The following is a 12,209-nucleotide window of genomic DNA, read 5'->3' as shown; positions in this document are numbered from 1 at the left end:
TTTTTCAACAAAAAATATTTTTATATATACGGTACTATTGTCTAACAGTACTATTCCTTTAATATAAGCTATCTCGTGGCAACTATTATAACTAATAAATAAAAATAAAACACTACGTTGAAGATGTGATAAATAAAACTTAAAATAAAAACAAAACATTTTGTTGAAGTGGATAAGTGAAATGTTGTGTTTCCCTTGTTTTTCTAATTAAAAGTGAATTGATTATTTTTTTGAATCAATCAACCCTAACTCTCTTTTTTTTTACATTTTTTTTATTTAGTAATTCACATAACAATTCTCCTTCTGTAAAAATACCTTTGTCCTCAAGGGGAAATATTAGAAACCTTAGAGAGAACTCTTTAAGGAACTCTTGCATGGCTCCAACTAGAGGTGAATTCTTTCATAAGATCAGGACTTGAGTGGCTGCACGATTATGATGCTTTACCATTCTTCTATTCAATATTGCTTGAGGTTAGGGTGTTAGGATAGCATGTAGTTGAGGTATATCTTTGTATACTCTTTTACACTTCACATGCTTTTTTAATTGTGATACATGAAAAACTAGGTGGATTATGGCAATAAGGGTAGGCATTTAAGCCATTATCTTAATACATTCAATTACCTGATATGGACCATAGAATTTAGATGATAGTTTGTGTGATTCATTTGTAACCACTAACCTTTATCTGTACAGTTATAATTTAAGATAAACCTAGTTACCAATAACAAACATCCTTTCATTTATTTTCTTGTTAGCCTGTTGGATCATCCTATAGTGTGCCACCTTGAGATTAGTTTTGATATATTTCAACATATCTTCCTTTTATACGAGAAATGCATCCACAACTTCACTATCAAAATCCTTTAGCAAGTAAAGAATATGAATAGAAGGCATATGATCGTAAAGTATTTCATATAGTGTAGATTTAATAAAAGCATTATAATGTGTATTGTACCACTATTCAACTAAGGATAACCATTTAGACCATTGACTAGTATTAGCATCTAATATATACCTCAAGTAGTTTTCTAGGCATTTATTGATTGTTTGTGTTTGCCCATTAGTCTGGGAATGCTAGGTAGTAAATAAATACAATTCAACCCTTTATTGAGTAAATAGATGCTTCCAAAACTAATTTAGAAACACTGGGTTCCTATCATTAACACAATCATATTATTCGATAGTTTTATTCATATTTGCCTAGTATTTTGCCTATGTTTAATACATGAAATGCCTTGATATTCTTTTTTTTTTTTATGTTTTGAAGGTACTTTTAGATGTAAGATTCAAAAAGACGTAAATTGGGGACAATTCAGACCATATTTTAGCCCATGTTAAACATTGATAGATTTGACCTTCGATCAATATTTTGTGCAAAAATTGAGCTCTAGAGGTCAAAATAAAGTGATTTCAGTAACATTATTAAGCTAACATCCATACTTTTCCATACATATATGGCAAGAAAAAAAAAACAAGAAGAAAGAGCATGGAAATCATAGCCTTCAAAGACAAATCTCACATTCTATTAGTGTTGACTTTTGACCATTTCGACTTGAATATCTTGAGTTAGAGAAGTCCATTTGATGCAAACTTGATTGTTTTGGATTCTTGACTCAAAGACCTATCAACCTACCAAGTTTTAAAAGAAAAAAAATAACTTATATAAGAAATGTGATTTCTCTAACACAACTCATAAATTCTATCAGCAGACATTATGAAGAAACAAGTTCAATTTACTTCTCGAACATCCAAACTGACATTAAATTCTTTATTTTGGCAATTTTACTTATCTAAGTCAAAAGTCAAAGCTTAAAGATTTTATACAAGACTATTTCTTCTTATTTTAGAAAAATACATATTGCACTACTTAAATGTAAATTGTCTACTTAGCAAAGGACTAATTTGTAGGAAAGTAGGGATTATGGTTTTCTATTAAATAAAAATAAAGAGAGAAAAGAAGGGAGGGGTGGCCAGAAAAAGAAGAAAAACTTCACCCTTTCCTTGTATACCCAAAATCATGTATTCATCTTTTCTCTTGATTTTTTTTTTTTAATAAACATGCAAGGCTAAGTTGTTTTTCTTGGTTGCAAGGACATAGAAACCTTTGAATTTCAAGAACTATGAGATCTATTTTATGTTTTCTTTTCAGTTTATATGATGAGTATATTTGTTTTTCGATGTTTATTTTCTATGCTTACATAGTTTGAATATTAAAATGGATTCTAAGTTATTATTCTAACCAATCTATTGCTAGGTTTGCTATCAAAACTGGAGTTGTGATATCTAAACTTGTGAAGCAATTAAGGTTAATAATTGTTGCAAATCTAAGATATTAATCTTAAGAAAAATATTCAATCAAATCAAACATAGACTACAAATAGTTATGTTGTAATACTCCACACTTTCATATATGTTTTTAGTTACTTTCCTAAGATTTGGTATGTAAAAATACGAGTAATTTTTTTTTTCAATTCTCATATAAAAGTCATCTGAAATTTCCACTGAAATTTTGGCAAAGTCTCCTCTATAGCCAAAGGTCCCAAGTTATCGACATATACCCTATTTACACTTTTAATATCTTACATCTCATAACTCAATCACGACCCAATCAATTTGGGTCTTAATCCCACAAACATCATCATCATCACAACCACAACATATATAACATGCATTGAACAACAAATATCATTATAGGAAAATAAATGAGATAAACACGCATACATGAAACATAATTATATGAATTTTATAATTAACTTCATCTATTCAAGTTTAAACCTCAATTATCCAAATTAAGTTATATAAAAGTTGTAATATTACAAAATACAAGAGTATACTCTCTAGAACCTATACTATAGAAAGTGAACATAAGCTATGATCTACTCTCATCATGCATGCAATGGTCCTGAAACAAAATACATATTATTGAAACATGAAAATTACAATAATATAGCAACACAATTATTCAACAATTTAAAAAGGCAAACATGCATTCATATTTTATTCACTTCTCTATTTTGGTTTTCATTAGAAACTCTTTCTCCTTCAATTACTAAAAATTGTTTCCTTTTCTATTATTAACCTCCATTCAAGATTTCATAAGATCAACCATGATCATTTCCACTTAACATATTACCGATACCAATTTCACTGGTATCATCATCACCTCGTAAGAGTCGATGCAAAGTAATCCCATTCCTGGAATCCTACATGCACTAAATGTATGCTAGCCAATACATGGTAATTTCTTTACTCATGATCCTAACATACACTAAATATATGTTAGCCAATATTTGTTCATCCATTACCCGGGTTAACCTTTTAACTCTAGTAACAGATCAAGTTTGATTTTGTTTTCAATTCCTTATTTTTTCCTTATTTATATTCATTAATTAAGGGATTGACCTTGCTGTACATATTTTGTTTGATTTTTCTGGACATAGTCCGAGAATGTCTTTCCTTAAATTCTTTCTGGTACTTGAAATCTTAGAAGGTTCTCATTTTCTTTTCTTTTGATTTGCAATTTTCATATATCTACTTTTTTAAAATGTGAAGGTCTTCTATCACAGATTGATTTTTAATGCGTACAATACTTTTGAATTGTTGTGTGCATGTTATTTATTAAAATATATGAATTTAAGCTTATTTACACCCACTATATCTTCATGGTTTTCTATATAGCTTGTAATATATATATATATATATATATATATATATATATATTTCATGATTAACTTAAGTTGAATCACTTAATTTATAATCTGATTATTGTTTCGATCAATCTCCAAATTGGATTTAAAAACCATGTTTATAACCCGATCAATTCTTTCACCATTGATTTGAGTTCTCTATTCAATGGTGTTTATTTAGTGTTATCCCTATTTTCATTTTTTTAATTTTTTTACTAATATTTTTTGTGTTGCTACCTCCTACCCGAGTAGCAATGGCAGCAACTGTCATCAGGCATCAGCATCTCATTGACCACCAAAACATCTCATCTTCCCTTCTAGAAGCTGGAATCACGACCGCTCCACCAGTAACCGCAGCTACTGCATCTAATGATATGAGCTCCAAACGAGCCAAGGATATCTTCTCCACAGAAACACAACAGCGTGACGGTGGAGCTATAATGGGTTTGAAAGTCGCAAAGGAGAGGAGTCAAAGGTCATAAAAGTAGGAGTTTGGTATTTTCTTGTCTTCTAACAATATTAATATAGCTATGTGAACAGGTATGTTATCTCTTTTTACTTGTTGCTGCTACTCTTTCTCTTGGTTTATTTGGGAGAAATTAAAGAATAATCTTCTTTTTCCGAATCTTACATGCTAGTATAACGCACAAAGCATTTACAGGCAGATTAACTGAATCACTGATGTGTTTAGTACATAATTGTCCCTTTTTTTTTCATAGAAACCAAACAAACTACTATTTTAGGTTAACTTCAGTTGTAAGTTGTGTGACAAGATGCGTAATCCTTGATTTGTTCTTTTTATTTTTAATTTTTAATTTTTGGATCAGTAGCTTTGCCCTTTTTTTTCCAAGATGTGGTAAATTAGATTTTGCAAGACTGCATATGGCTGGCATATGGCACCAACATGACCGAAAAAGGGTCGTCGGGACTGTACATGAGAAGGGTGGGTTCAATGTACTAGTATTTCAAGTATATCTAGGTGGTGGCCAAGTAGCAAAAACTTAAGATTAAGGGGTTTGCTCCTCTATAGTCTCAGGTTCGAGTTCTTGGTTGCTCATATGATAGTTATTGAAGGCTTACATGATCGTTAACTTCAGGGTCTGTGGAATTAATCGTGGTGCGCATAAGCTGGCTTAAGCATCCACGTTAATATAAAAAAAAAATAAGAGCATACAAGTTCATTTGCTACAAAATATTATTTTTTAAATTATTTTTTGTTTTTGGATATGCATTAAAATATTTTTTTAATTTTATTTTTAAAATTTATTTTTAACATTAAACACAGCAAAATAATTTAATAACATGAAAAAAATACTTTTAAAATTCTAAAATAAACATGGCTAATCACGTTGCCAAACACACATAAATTAAGTGGTGAAACCTTGGAAAGAAGGGGTATGGGTTGCTTTCAAGTAGGGGTGAGCAAAAAAGCCAAGAAATCGAGTAAACCGAGAAAAAAACAATCAAAAAAACCGAACCGAAAAAAAAACCGATTTAAAAAAAAAATTTATAAAAATTTTCGGTTCGGTTCGATTTCGATTTACGAAACTAGAAACCAGTAAAACCCCAACCGAACCAAACCGGTTCTGTTTAAGGGGTACTATAAATATGAAAAAAAACACTTTCTAATTTCTAAAACCTAATTAACCTAGACTCCTTGCAGCCGCTCCCTCAAAATCTTATTTGACCCAAAATCCTCTATGTAAATCAAAGCACAAATCATTAACCACCACTTCAAGATCTGTTCATTGCAACTCTTGATTTCACATAGGCTAGATCTTTACGTGCTTTAGTGATTAAAAGACTTTAGCTTTTTAAGGTTTTTTAATATAAATTTGGATTTTTATTCATGATGTTTGTGTTTTGTTTTTTATTATTTTATTTCTTGTAGATTTGGGTTGTTTCTGATAGAACAATGTTTTGGAACTGAAGTAAGTAAGCAGATCCTTTCCAAGATTAGATGCATGTACATAGATTTTAATTTGTAGATTTTAATTTACAAATAGCTGGGCTCGATTATAAGCAATTAAATAGAATTTTGGATTGATCAATTTCAGCTGTTCTCTGACATGACTTCAATCCTATCAGTATAATCACACATGAGGTATCATCATCGATGATGGAAGTTAGAATCATTAATGTTAAAGAATTAAGAATATTACATCTTATCAAACTTTGACCATGTTAATATTAAAGCCCCTTCCCTGCATGTGTACATGGCTAAGTATTTAATAAATCATTTTTGTATTTAGCTAGTGTTGTTTTTGCTTTATAATCTATTTTTTAAATTAAATTTCATAATTTTTTTCTTGTGCTAGTCATTAAATTGATATATTTTTATGTATTTTTTTATAATTTTAATATACTGATATAAAAAAATATTTTAATATATTTTTAATTAAAAAATATAGTAGTAATATACATTAGCACTTTGGCTCACAAAAAGAGTTAGTCTTTTCTAGTCTTTGCTGCATGCCAACTTTATGCAGTGAAAAGAGCAATCCATATCCTTAAAACTAACTATCCATTTGATTTCTTATAAATTAAAATCTACGTATATGTATTTAAGTTTCTATTAGTTTGATAATTTCTTTGAATTCTATTAGTTTGATAATTTCTTTGAATTCTATTAGTTTGATAATTTCTTTGAATTTTAGTACATTTAAGTCTATTATAAATTATGGGTTTTTAAGTTTTAACATGTTTTTGTGATAACAGATGGAAAATATTCAAATTCAAAATGCTTCATCCACGAGCACAACACCAACATCAACCACTTCTCCAACTTCAAAAACTAACATAGAATCAACCAATGCAGGATCCACCACAGATACAAAAGGTAAAAAACCTGAAGTCCTTACATCTAGGAAAAGAAATGTTGAAGATAGAAAAAAGTCACAAATTTGGGATCACTTTACAAAACTTGATGTTGATCTTAAAGCCCCTAGAGTTGAATATAATTATTGTGGAAAACATTATGCATGTCATACTATTGTTAATGGCACAAGTAATATGTGGAGTCATTTAAAAGTGTGCAAGAAGTTTCCTTTTGTAGTTGATAAGAAATAAAAGGTTTTGGTATTAGAACCTAAGATAGAGAAGGGTGAATTGGGAGAACAAAATGTGGGAAGTCTTAAGGCAATAGGTTATAATTATGATGAATGTAGATAAGCACTAGCAAAGATGGTTATAATTGATGAGTTGCCTTTTAATTTTGTGGAGGGTCGAGGATTTAAATTGTTTGCTAGGACTATGCAACCTAGATTTGACATTCCTTCTCGTTTTACAATTATGAGAGATTGTTTGAAACTTTATGTTGAAGAGAAGGATAGATTGAGAATAACTCTTAAGGGTCAACGATTGTGTTTAACAACAGACACATGGACATCAATCCAAAATATTAATTATATGTGTTTAACAGCTCATTGGATTGATAATGACTGGAATTTGCATAAAAGAATTCTTAATTTTTGTCAAGTTTCCAATCATATGGGTGAGACAATTGGCCAAGTTATTGAGAATTGTTTGTTGGAGTGGGGGATTGATAAACTATTGACTATTACATTAGACAATGCAAGCTCTACTAATGTGACCATTTTATATTTAAAGAATGTGATGAAAGATTGGCCAACTAATATATTGTCAAATGAGCACTTGCATGTTAGATGTTGTGCACACATTGTAAACCTCATTGTATGTGATGGCTTGAAAGAGATTAATATTTCAGTAGTTAAGATTCGAAATGCAATTAGATTTGTGAGATCTTCACCGTCGAGACATCTTGCATTTAAGAAGTGTGCTGAAAAGTTGCATATAGAGTGTAAGAAATCATTGTGTTTAGATGTTGCAACTCGATGGAATTCAACTTATCTTATGCTAGAAGCTACTGAAAAGTTTGAAAAGGTGTTTGTGAGGTTAGGTGAAAAGGAACCTAGGTATATGAGTTACTTTTTGGAGGTTGATTCAAAGGGGAATAAAAAAAACATGGGACCACCTGGTTTGGAGGATTGGGAAAATGCAAGAACTTTGGTTAAGTTCTTAAAGATCTTTTATATAGTTACATTGAGATTTTCTGGTTCATTACATGTCACATCAAATTCTTTCTTCAATGAATTGATTTATATGCATACAAATTTGTTGTAATTGTGTAAAAATAAAGATAGTATTTTAAGTGGAATGGCGATGAATATGATGTTAAAGTTTGAGAAGTATTGGGGTTGTGAAGTAAATCAAATTTTTTTGTTATATGTAGCTAATGTCTTAGATCCACGTTTGAAGTTGAAATATGTGAATTTTTGTTTTGGTGATTTGTATGATTATGACAAAGCACAATTGCTAACAAATAAGGTGAAAGATACTTTGACGAGCTTGTATGAGTTTTATTTGAAAATTGATGAAGTGGTGGATAATAATAAGCATAAACAGAATGTTAGTGCTATTGATGATGTGAATGCGGATGTGGATGTTAACACTTTGGCTCGATTCAAAAGACATTTGCAGGAGGTGGATAGTGTGGAAAATAAAAAAGAGGTTGAGAGGTATTTGATTGATGGTTGTGAGGATCCTAATGATGATAAGTTAGATATTTTGGGTTGGTGGAAAAGTAATGCTTCAAAATATAAGATACTTTCAAAGGTTGCACAACATGTTCTGGCTATTCCTATATCCACAGTGGCTTCTGAATCAACATTTAGTACAGGTGGTCGTGTACTTGATCAATTTCGAAGTTCTCTATCTCCAGCAACTGTTCAAGCACTCATTTGTTGTCAAAATTGGTTGCATCATGGATCAATTCCTACTGATATTAGAAGCTTGATAAATGATCTTGAAACCTATGAAAATCTTGAGTCAGGTAATTTTTTTTTAAGAAACTTGCACCTTTTATTTTGTAATTTATTAATTAAATTGTTTGCAATCATCTAACATGTCTAATTTTATTTTGTAGAATTTGGAGGAAAGTTACATTTAGTAACTGATGATAATTAGTTCAAAAATTACTTTGATGGTAAAATACTATTTTTTCTTTTTACATATTTCAATTTATTTTATCATGTTATAATTTTATATCTTGATTTTCAGGTTTTGATATCAACGGTATTACAGAATCAAAGTGACAAAGTGCAATGTTCTTGTCATCTTGATGTGCTTTTTGATTGGGATGATATGCACAATGAAGATTTATATTTTTTGCATGAGGTGTTTTATTTTTTATGGCAATGTTATTTGTTGTTTTTTTAAGCCCTTTTGAAGGCAATGCTTTGTAATTTTAATTTTAATTTGGTGTGTGTGTTATTTAAACTTTGATGCATGAGAAGTTCAAAACACAAATATTATAAAGACTTGCAACATATTAAACACAATATTAGCACTAATAATTTAATATAAATAAATGTTTAGTTATAAAAATAATTAAATATATTATAGAATTTTGTAACAAAATTAGATAATATTTACATTAATTACAAACCCATCAGAAAGCCCATTAAAAAACCCATTAGAAAGCCCAAAAAAGCCTTAAAGAAAATAAGACAGGTTTTCTGTTTTTTTTGTAAAAAAACCGAACCGAACCGAACTGAAACCGGTCGGTTTGAACCGATTCCGGTTGGGTTCCGGTTTGAACTTTTAAATGTTTTAAAATTTGATTTTGGTTAGTTTTTTAGATAAAAACCGAACCGAACCGAAAATGCTCACCCCTAATACAGACTTAGCTTTTTTATACCCCGCTAGGTTAAAAAGTTTTGGTTTTAAGGTTTTTAAGGGACATGATTATTTGATTTTTTAATAACCTTAATTTATTTTTTATTCATAGTTTTAGGCGTGAAAGGCCACGTGTTTGAATTAAACTCATCAAAGTTTGGTGGATTGAGATTTTAGGTAAACTGATCTGAATAGCAATTTGATTGTATTTGTTTCTTTAGATCATATTAGTTATCTTACTTGTATTTTATTATCAAATAATTTCTTTAACAAAAACATATTTAAAACTTCATTATTAAATAATTTCTCTAACAAAAAAAATATTTAAGTTTTTCCAATGTAATTTTTAACATAAAAAATTATGATTATGAATTGAAACCTTTTGCTTATCTTCAGTTAATAAATTAAAAATTATTTATGCCAATAAATCTAAATAAAAAAATCATTAACAATAACAAAATATTAAAATAAAAATATCAAAAAATAGATACAAATTAAGATATTTAATATTGCATCACGGTCATAAACTTAGTTATATTTAATAACTTTTTTTATTAGAATTAAACTTTTATTCAGTCAAAAGATAATATAAATAGATACACATATAAAAATAATTGAATAAAATCAAATGAGAAAATCATTATACAGTGTTGTGCATATTTAAAAAAAATCATTTTATATGAAAATCATTTAAAAACTAAACAATATTTAATTAAAGATTAAATTTAAAAGTTGAAAGATAGATATGAATATAAATATTTGATCCTGAAATATAAGTTATAGACTCGATTTTATTTAACAAATTTGTTTATTTAAACCAATATTTTATTTAATAAAATGATAATAAAAAAGATATCCGGAGCAAAGAGGCTGAATAAAAATAAAATAAAAAAATAAATTGAGCTATAAAGAAAGAATGCCTTATAATTTTTTTTTAAAAATTGAGATCTTATCTAAACTTAAAAAAAAACAAATCATATTCTATTAGAAAATATAAATAAAAAATTTAATATAAATTTAATATCAAATAATAAATTTAAAAGAAAAAATATAGAATTAATGGATGAAAAAACTCAGTGTATTTAGATTTAAAAAAAGTACAGGTGCGTGGGTCATTTAACCCAACCCTATGTACACAGGTTGAGTTTTGTTTTTTTTCAGGGGAAGATTTTTTTGAGAAAAAATAAGCAGAACCAATTTCAGGCAATTAGAGGATCACTAGAAATTCAAACCATAATTTTTTTTATGCCAAAATACTTAATTTTCAACCATTTTTTTTATACAAAACACCTAAAAAACATTGTGTATAAAATATCAAAGCTCACCTGAACAGGTTCACATGCAGGTAAGAAATCTTCACCGGCGGCGGTTACATCTAGCTCCAGTTCAATTGGTGCGTTCATGAGCAAAATGAAATCAATTGAATGTAGAAAAATTAACATGATACCAGAAGTCCAGTATCTTCAAAATATCCGATTTACTGGCATTTGGGCCTCGCAAAGAGAAGGAAGCAACTTCAGGTGAGCAGAATCCGTAAATTAGGCTTCACTCTTCAAAATGTTAGCTGCAGGTTTCCTGTAAAAGCAGGAGGATTGAACTCTTTGAAGGAAATAAATGCAAAACCCTAATAGACTGGATTCTGCTCGGTGACAAAAAAAACATATTCTGCTTGGTGATTTCATTGTATTTTTATATTTTAAATTGTTTTGATAGGCTGATGCTGAAAATAATTTTTTAAAAATAAAAAAAAATATATTTTAATGCATTTTATTATAAAAATACTTTCAAAAATATTCACAATCATGTTTATCAGCAATATATCGGTGTTTTTTTTCCTCACAGAAATATGTTTTATCAGTTTTTTTCTTTGACAAATGACATTTCTGAGTTCAGAAGTCTCTTTCTGATGCTTCTCATAATGAATAGAATTACTATGTAACGAGAAAAATAGAGTCTGGCATAGCAACGCTTTGATTCCAGATCTTGAATCATTTCAAAACCAGCGCAAGAGAACGCCAGGTATCCACTGTTCATCATGCATCGAGCGAGAAACCGAAGGCCCTGACGATCTGGAATGAAAGCATCCTGAGCGTAGCTGCCTGCTTGCCTGCCACGCTCTGGTGGACAGGATCTATCATGTCTCCATTACCTTATTTCTTAGCACACAACTCCTTGTATTTCAGAATCATGCTACACGTAAGGGTAGAGCCAAAATACGTTTTTGGCAGTCATGGAAACGAGGCTGGGCCTGAATTTCTGTGTCATTTCCCCTTCCCAGTACGTTTCTGGAGCTATTGTCGGTCACTATCCTCATTCAAGAACACAGGTGTGAAGCGTCAAGATTTTGAGCTACATTTTTACTGTTAGTATATTGTCTACTAACAATAAAAAGAAAAATACACTTATTTATTAAACATATTTAAACTTTTCTCTCTCTCTAATTTAAGCTGAATAAATTAAATTTTTTATCTATATATCTTATATTTAAGTGAAATCAAATAATATATCTTCGAGTATAGTAAATAATTCCTTGTTTAATTAACCAGGCCAGGCGACTACAATTCATGCTAGTTAGATAAAAATTCATATTATGCATCCTCTAACCAACGAAAACCCTACAATATATTTGAGATGTATAAACTATATATTAATTCTTTTTTTTTTAAGTAGGCAGCTTTTACCATTATTAAAATGGAAATAGAAAATGGAAGACTTGTTTTACTATGGAAAAAAATAGAAATAGAGAGAGAAGTAGAGAGATGTTTATTTACGGTAGGTATAAAAGATGATTCATTACTTTTATTTATGACCAAATTCACTCGAAA

This window comes from Populus euphratica, unplaced genomic scaffold, assembly GCF_000495115.2.
Source record: "Populus euphratica unplaced genomic scaffold, PopEup_1.0 scaffold590.1, whole genome shotgun sequence".
In the NCBI taxonomy this organism is placed as follows: domain Eukaryota; kingdom Viridiplantae; phylum Streptophyta; class Magnoliopsida; order Malpighiales; family Salicaceae; genus Populus; species Populus euphratica.
This window is presented reverse-complemented; position numbering follows the sequence as displayed.